This window comes from Piliocolobus tephrosceles, chromosome 10 (assembly GCF_002776525.5).
Source record: "Piliocolobus tephrosceles isolate RC106 chromosome 10, ASM277652v3, whole genome shotgun sequence".
Lineage (NCBI taxonomy): Eukaryota > Metazoa > Chordata > Mammalia > Primates > Cercopithecidae > Piliocolobus > Piliocolobus tephrosceles.
The window spans coordinates 7,767,767-7,777,455 of NC_045443.1; positions in this window are offsets into that span (position 1 = coordinate 7,767,767).

A 9,689-nucleotide genomic window follows, 5' to 3' on the forward strand; every position below is an offset into this window, starting at 1 on the left:
AAACCAAAAGCTATAGGACAATATGCAGCAGACTTATAATTGGAATGCTGGGAGAAAAATGATGACAGAATGGGGCAGAAGAAAGACTCAAAGAAATAATGGTTAAGAATAATGACAGACAGCAAACCACAGTACAATGTACTGAAAGGACACCAAGTAAAAAAAGAATAACACACACACTCTACCTAGGTATAACATATTTAAATCTGCACAGGCATGAGAGAGAGAGAGAGAGATACAGAAAGAGAGAGATGCAGCCAGAGGAAGAAAAGCACATTATGTATATATAGAGAGAAAAAAAATTACAGATGACCTCTTGTCAAAATTGTGCATGAATGAGGACAATGAAGATGATATCTACTAAGTGCTAAAACAAAGAAAAGAACCTGTCAATTAAGAATACTCTGCATAGTGAACGTATATTTAAAAACCAAAGGAGAAATTTTAAAACGCTTAAACAAAGCTTGAGAGACGTCATTACCAGCAGACCTATATTAGGCTTAGTGATTTACTTCCAAAGCATGGAGTATAGAAGATGGTAAATAAATTTACAGTGGAGAAATCTAGCAAATACCACTTCAAACAAATGATCAGTGATCACATCCCCAGTGATAACATGTATATATCATGTATGCCCTGATATTTTGTGATGAGTAGGGCACTTCACCTCTGTGGTGTTCTTTCCCAAACCCCATTACTCCAATTTATTCACAAGTAAAACATGAGACAAACCCCAAGTGAGGGACATGCTAAAAAACACCTGACCAGTACTCTTCAAAACTGTCAAGGTCATAAGAAATAAGAAAAGACTGAGAACATGGCATAGACCAGAGGACACTACAAAGACAGGACAGCTAAATACAATGTAATATCTTGAATTGGATCCTGAAACAGAGAAGAGGCATTAATTTTTTAAAAACCTGCTGACATTTAAAAAAATCTGGAGTTTATTTAATAGTAATTGGATTTGTTTTCCAGGGCTACCATAGCACAGTACCACTAACTGGATGGCTTAAAACAATAGTAATATATATTTTTTACAGTTCTGGAAATGACAGGAATGAAATCAGGGTGTCAGCAGGCCATGTCCCTACAAAAGCTCTAAGGAAGGAGCCTTCCTTGCCTCTTCCTGGCTTTTGCTTGTTTCTGGCAATCATAAGCATTCCTTGGTTTGAAGATTCATCACTCCAGCCTCTGCCTCCACCACCACACAGCATACTTCCCATGGGTTTCTAAGTCCACATTTTCCTCCTCTTGTAAGGACACATCATTGGATTAGGGCTTACTCTAATCCAGTATAGCCTCATTTTAACTGATTACATTTGCAAAGACCCTATTTCCAATTGAGGCCACATTCATAGACACAAGGGATTAGGACCTGAACATATCTTCTGTGGGGACACAATTCAGTCCACCACAATAATGTACCAATGCTGGTTTCAAAGTTTTGACAAATGTTCCATGATGATATTAGATGATAATTATTAGATTAGGGGAAATTGAAAATGGATGAGCAGTAAATGGAAACTCTCTTTATTATCTTTGCAACTTTTCTGTACATCTAAATTATTCTGATATAAACAGTTTATTTAAAAGGGAAGTGAGAAGTGTATCTTTTAAAAGTATGTTTATAAAACATTTGAGGAAATATGCTGAAAGAAGGAAAATGAGCAAGCTACCCTACATTTTCAAACGCAAACATAACCTATTTGTATAATTTATGATGTTATATAAATCACAGCTATAGATTTATATATATGTATATAATATAAGTTTCTTAAATTATAATGTAGTCTTTCTTTGGATATATTTATTAGGAGTTTTTATAGTCCACTGTGATTCCAAAAATAATAAATTGCAGTGGTGAGCGACAAATTCCTTTTTCCTTCCCTACAGATTATGTGGTCTCCTTATAGATTCTATAGCAGAAATTTGGGGTAAGCAACAATATGGTAAGGAAGAAGTGAGGAATTCTAGGGCCAGAAATATTTTTTTTAATTTTGGCTTTAAAATTTTCTTTCTAACTAGAAAACCTTTAGAGAAAACTAGAACACATATGCAAACAAGATTTTAGATGACAAAAAAATTATTTACAACCATTCTAGGGCTACCTATTTGTCAGATAACCATGAGCTCATGCTAGGCAGGTAGGGCAAGACATTGGAGGATATGACTAGGTAGGAGGACATAGCATTTGTTTGTGGTCTGAAAGGACAGTGGCAGGTTACAGAAAATAGACTGCAGTTCTATAAGAACCCAGAAATCCCCACAGGCCAAGAAGGAGGGCTTATGTTTACAGATTGAGCTGGTGAGATCACAGAGTCAACAGCAGCACCAAGCAGAAGACATGATACTGTTTCATCAAAGTAATGCCAACATCTGTATCTATGACTCACCCAATCCTAAATAAATGCATTTGCCCATAGTGACAAGGCAACTAATGTAAATGCATGAGGTGAGTTGAGATCAGAATGTGGTACAATGGCAGGTGCATGTCCTGTTGGAAGGAAGAAGAGGTTACTCACCTCCAAGTCACGGTTGTCATGTTGAAATGATGGCCCAATGTTTTCAGACCTCCTGATTTTCAAGAGAAACAGAAATCTGTATTATATTAGCAATAATCCAGTCAAAAATTGGAAGAAAAAAGACACATTTATAATGACAACAAATGCACAAACTTACTTAGGAGCCAATTAAACAAGAAGTGTTAGGACTGTTATATTATAACATACAATAGAGAGAGAGAGAGATTATTAATAATGAATGAATTGTATTGGGTGGACAACAGAAGGAGATAATTCTGTAAAGGAGTCATTAAAAAAAGTAATCTAATAATTATTAAGGTGGCAAAGATAAACATTTTTATTTCTAAAGTACATCATTTTCCAAAGAACATGATTTGTTTAACTAGGTGATTGAAGTGGCCAAGTGATATAGACATTAAAGATAAGAAAAAATTGAGACTAGACAGAGACAAAAGCAAACCTTGAGAGGACAATTTTGCTAATATAAATTTGTTTCTTATCTGTATGGAGGTGGCCGTTATTCTAGGTTTGCCTTTGTTTCATCAAAGTAAACAGGTTACCTACAAAGAGTAACAGTTTCACAAATTTACGCTTAAGTGGGTATAAGACAATGAAAACTGGAAATGTTTTGACTCCATATAAACTGTATCTTGTTTTGAAAAGCAATATAACATGATGGTGAGGAATGTGGCCACTTGATCCAGAGCACCTGGGTTCAAATTTCAGCTCTGTCATTACTAGCTGCATGCTTTTAAACAAGTCATTTACCCTCTCTGTATTTTAGCTTTCCCAAATCTAAAATGGGTATAAAAAAGTATGTACCTCTTAAAGTTATTGCGAGTATTAAGTTTTTAATTCATATAAAGCATTGAGACAGTCCCTAGCACATAGTGAGCACCATGTAAATGTTAACTCTTATTATATGGAGTGGAGATTTCACCATGAAGAGGAAATACTGAGCAATAAAAGAAGGGGAGAGAACATTACTACTAATATTCTGTCAAACAATGATGGAAAGTCTGAAAGCACCACAACAATGTTTTTTAACCATCCAGGAATGTATTAACAGGAAATATTTTAACAATTAATGTCTGATACATAATATTGATAAAAATAAATCTAAAATATAGGTAAAGACTCTATATTAAATATTACTTTGAAACATGTACATAAAGATTTATGTTAATTAGCATATACACAGAGTTCCTCAGTATATATACCCTAAAAAGATATATACATGTGTTCATATTTACACACACACATATATATAGTACCTGGTATATGATTGGATACATAGTATATGGAATATAATTGGGTATTTAATACATAATACCTGACACATAGTAGGTGCTCAAAAAGTTTTGTTGAATAAATGACTAAATAATTTAGTTAATTTATGTCAAATATATATTTGAAATTGACAAGAAGTGCAAAAATACAGAAAGTGTGCCAAATGGCATGTTTCCACAAGAGGGTTGCTTTGGAGACTTAAATATCAGAAAGGGGTGTTTGTAACACCTGGATACTAAGAAAGGATTAAAAATCAATTTTCACCTTTCACCTGGATCTCGGCAAGATGGCACAACAGAGTTTTCCAACACTCGCTCCCTACAGAAACATTTGAACACTATTCATGCACAAAAATACCCTCACAAAAGCTAAGAAAACCAGGTGACAGACTATAGAACATATGTGTAGCACAGCAATAAGAAAAGATGCACTGGGGAGGAAGGACAGTTTTACATGGTCAACATCACCTCTGCCCCAAACCCAGAAAGCATGATGTGGAGACAGATACCCTCCCTGGAAAGGGAAGTAAGCATCAGACTTTGCCTAGAACTTCAACACTAAGCCTGCCCTAGCAAAACCCAACACTGGGCGGGTCCAAGGCCCCAGACTCCAGGGTCGCAGCCATAGACTGGGTTCCAGGCCCACGCTGGTATCAGGCCAGATCCTACAGCCCTAGGCTCCAACCATGCTTGTTGGACTCAGTCTTGGGTCCTGCCATACCACCAGACCTACTCCAGTAGCCTCAGGCTGCAGACTGCCTTAGTACCAGGCTGGCCCCAGCAGTCCTGGGCTTCAGATACACCTCAGGGCCAGGCCGTTCCCCAAAGACTCAGACTCCCAGCCTTTTCCTGCAGCCCTAGACATCAAGCTAGCATCCATGAACCAAGTCTCCAGACTGACACCTACAGTTACAGGATTGAGGCCCATCTAGCATCAAGCCAATGCCTGTGGCTCCAGGATCTATGCTTACTCCCACAGACCCAATCAGAAGGTAAACTCAAGTAGATCCAAGCTCCAGGCCCAACCCCATGGATCTTGACACCAGGCTCACCCACCTTCTGGCCAAGGCCCCAGGCCTACCTGCATGAGGACTTCAGTAGCATGCTTTTCTGCGAACCATGCCAAATGACCTGTCCATAACTTCTGGATGGGCTGAGTGATAGAGGGCTTTCCCATACAAAGCAAGTCTCCAAAGACTGTAATAAGTCCCTGCCTCTTTAAATGCACAGACACCAACATAGCCACGAGGATCAAGAACACAGCCACGAGGATCAGGCAAACAGGGCATCGCCAAGAAACAACATAAAGCGCCAGTAAAAAATTGATACAGTTTGGATATGGTTGTTTGTCTCCACCAAGTCTCATGTTGGCATTTGATCCCCAGTGTTAGGGGTGCCACCTAATAGGAAGTGTTTGGGTCACGGCAGCAGATCCCTCTTGAACAGATGCATGCGCTACCTGGGGTAAAGGTTAAGTAAGTTCTTACTCTATGAGTTCCTGTGAGAGCTAGTTGTTAAAAAGAAACTGATGCCTCGACCCTATCTCTTGCTTTCCCTCTTGCTAAGTTTTCTTGGCACACATTGGCACCCCTTCTCTTTCTGCCATGAGTAAAAGCAACCTGAGGCTCTTATAAGATGCTCAGTCTTGGATTCTCCAGACATGAGAATTGTGAGCCAGACAAATGTTTTTCATTATAAATTACTCAGTCTCAGGTATGTCTCTATAGCAACACAAAACAGACTGAGACACCAACTCTAAAGAAATGAATATATGAACTGTCTAACAATGAATTCTAAATAATTGTTTTAAAGGAGATTGGTGAACAAGATGATACAGAGAAGCAATTCAATATAATTCAGAAAACAATTACCAAAATACATTTAAAAATTAACAGAAAGGTTATAATTCTAAAAAAGAAAAAAATTTAATAAAAATTCTGGACCTAATAAATACAATGAAGAAATAAAAATGCAATAGAGAGCCTCTACCACAGAACTGATCAAGCAGAAGAAAGTATAATATATGTGAACTCAAAACCAGTCAGAGGAGAAAAAGAAATAAAAAGAAATGACAAAAATTTATGAAACAGCATCAAATGAGTAAATATCCAAATTATATGATTTTAAAAAGGAGAAGAAAGAGACAAAAGGCCAGAAAACATATTTTAGAAAATAAATATCGAGGTATAGGGAAGACAAAGGTCTCCCATCAGATTTAATGCAAACAAGACTCCAAGATATATAATTATAATCACACTGTCAAAAGTCAAAGACAAAGAGAGAATCCTAAAGGCAGCAAGAGAAAAGATGCATATCAAATGCAAGGGAGATCCAAAAAGAAGAGCAGTGGACTTCTCAGAAGAAAATGTACAAGCCAGAACTGTGTGAGATGATATATTCAAAGTGCCAAAGGAAAAAAACAAACAAGAATATTTTACCCAGAAAATCTGTCTTTTAAAAATGAAAAAGAGGTAGACTTTTTCAGAAAATGAAAAGCTAAGGGAGTTCATCAACACTATGCTTGTCTTAAAAAAAATACTAACAGAAGTTCTTCAAGCTGAAAAAAAAAGGTAGCTGATTAGCAACATCAAGACATGAAAGTGTAAGACTTACTAATAAAAGGAAGTAGGTAGTTAAATTCAGAATACTCTAATATTGTAACAATGATGAAATTTTTATATCTTTTATGTCTTTAGCATGTAAATTTTTTATATCTTTAGTATGATAGTTGAAAGACAAAATGAATAAAGTAATAATAGCTCCAATAATTTGTTAAGAGGTACACAATATAAAAAGATGTAAACTATGACATCAAAAACATAAAATGTATTGAGCAGCAAAGTGAAAGTCTTATTTTTTATGCAATCAAAGTTACATTGTTGTCAGCTTAAAAATAGCCTATTATAACTATTAGGTATTTTATATAAGCCTCAAGGTAATTACAAAGCAAAACCCCATAGTAGATACCCCAAAAATAAAAAGTAACAAATCAGAACCAATGCAGTGGTACATGACTGTAGTTCCAGTTACTTGGGAGCCAAGGCAGGAGGGTCTCTTGAGTCTAGGAGCTTGAGGCTATAGTGTACTATAATCACACCTGTGAATGCTACTGCACTCCAGCCTGGGCAACAGAGACCCCCATCGCTATTTTTAAAAAGAGTAAGAAATCAAAGCATACTGCTAGAGACAATCATCTAATGACAAATGAAGACAGCAAGCAAGAAAGTAACAAAACATCTACAAAATAACCAGCAAATCATTAACAAAATGGCAGTAGTAAGACCTTACTTATAAATAATTACTTTGAATGTAAATGGATTAAATTCTCTAATCAAAAGACAGACAGGCTGAATAGATTAAAAAACAGGACTCAGCAATACACTGACCACAAGCGACTCACTTTAATATTAAGGGCATACACAGAATGGGAATGAAATGCTGGGAAAAGTTAATCCATGCAAATGGAAACTAACACAGAGCAAAGGTAGCTATACTTATATCAGACAAAATAAACTTTAAATTAAAAACTGTAAAAGGTCCAGGCACGGTGGATTACCCCCGTAATCCTAGCACTTTGGGAGGCCGAGGCGGGTGGATCACCTGAGGTCAGGAGTTTGAGACCAGCCTGGCCAACATGGCGAAAGTCCATCTCTACTAAAAATACAAAAATTAGCTGGGTACAGAGGTGGGCATTTGTAATCCCAGCTACTCGGGAGGCTGAGGCAGGAGAATAGCTTGAACCCAGCAGGTGGAAGTTGCAGTGAGTGGAGATCCTGCCACTGCACTCCAGCCTGGGCGACAGAGCCAGACTCTGTCTCAAAAAAAAAAAAAAAAAAAAAGAAAAGAAAAGAAAAGAAAAAGAAAAAAGAAACTTTAAAAGGAAAAAAAAAAAGGTCATTATATAATGCTAAAGGGGTCAATTAATCAAGAGGATATAACAGTTGTAAATCTACACACATCCAACATAGGAGAACCTAAACATATAAGGTAAATATTAATAGATCCAAAGGGAGAGATAGAATTTAATGCAGTAAACAGTAAGGGACTTACATACTCAACTTTCAGCAATTATCAAATTATTCAAACAGAAAATCAATAAGGGAACATCAGATTAAACTACACTTAATAGACATATACAAAGCATTCTATCAGCAGCAGAATAAATATTTTTATTAAGCACACATGGAACATTCTCCAGTATTGATCATGTTAGGTCACAAAACAAGTCTAAACAAATTTAGGAAGACTAGAATTACATCAAGTCTCTTTTCCAAACTTAATACTATTAAATAGAAATCAGTAACAAAAACATTGAAAAAATTCACAAATATATGGAAATTAATCGAATGCTTCTGAACAACAAATGGGTCAAAGAAGAAATTAAAAGGTAAATCAAAAAGTATTTAGAGACAAATGAAAATGGAAATAGCATATCAAAGCTTATAGGATGCAACAAATGTAGTTCTACAAGGGAAGTTTACAGCATTAAACATCTACATAAAAAAAATCTCCAATAAGCAACCTAATGCTATAACTCAAGGAACTAGAAAAAGAAAAACAAACTAACCCTAAAGCTAAGTACAAAAAGGAAAGAATAAATGACGGAGCAGAAGTAAACCAAACAGACTAGAAAAGCAAACAGAAGATTGAAAAAACTAAGAGTTAGTTTTTAAAAAGATAAACAAATTTGACAAACATTGACCTAGACTAAGAAGAAAAGAGAGAGCGCTCAAATAAATAAAATCAGGTATGAAAAAGGAGACATTACAACTGATGTCCCATAAATACTAAGGACCACAAGAGACTAACACTAAATTGAACAAATATCCAAGCAAGAAAGCACAACCATAAGCACAAACAAAACAGAACAAACAGGTGAGAGATCATGGTACCTGGTTTTAACATAATAATAAGGAAAGAGACACTGAAGAAGGTAGGAAGGACAGTCTTGCATTGTCTACACTACCCACCCCAAGCCGCAGGCAACACAGCATGGAGAGAGGGTCTGGTCTGTGTGCTTAGGGGAAGAAGAGTGAAGTGAGTGTCAGACTTTGCATTGGAGCTCAGTGCCACCCTCTCACAGTGGAACTCAACACCAGGCAGCATTCTACCAGTGCCCACTTACACCAGCACTGGGCCAGAGGGGAATCCTCAATCCCAATGGAAGAAAACTGAGTCCCAGCCAGCTTCACCACTGGCTGACTACAATGGCCTGGGAACCCTAATAAATTCAAGTGGCAGTCAGGCCACAGTGACTGCAGTCTTTGGGTAAACCTTGGTGCTGTACTGGTCTTGGAGGCAGTGGGCTTGGAATATGACCCAGTGTGACACCAGCTGTGGTGGTCATGGGAGTGCCTGCATCACCTCTCCCTCAACTCCAGACAGTGCAGTATGTGGAGAGACTCCTTCCACTTCGGGGAAGAAGATGGAGGAATATGGAGGACTTTGGCAACTCGGGTACCTGTTGAGCCACAGTAAAATAAAACACCAGGCAGATTCTTGAAGACCTCAGTTCCAAGGCTTTCCTCCTGAATAGCATTTCTAGGCCCACCCCAGGACAAAAGGGAATCCACTGTTCTGGTGGGACAGACCCAACCCTAGCAGAATTCCTCACCTGCTGACTACAGGTAGCGGTGGATCTTAAATAAACATCAGTGGTAGCCAGGTAGTAGTGTCCTCAGACTTTGGGTGAGCCCAAGTACTGTGTTGGTCTGGGAGGCCATTGGCCTCAGGTGTGACTCAGTGTGGTGCCACTGTGGTGGCCATGAGAGTGCCTCAATCATACCTTCCACAACTCCAGGCAGCCCAGAATCCATCTGGGAACCGAGGGAATTCTCTTTTATCTTTCCCAAGTCCACCAAGGCTGTGTATCTGA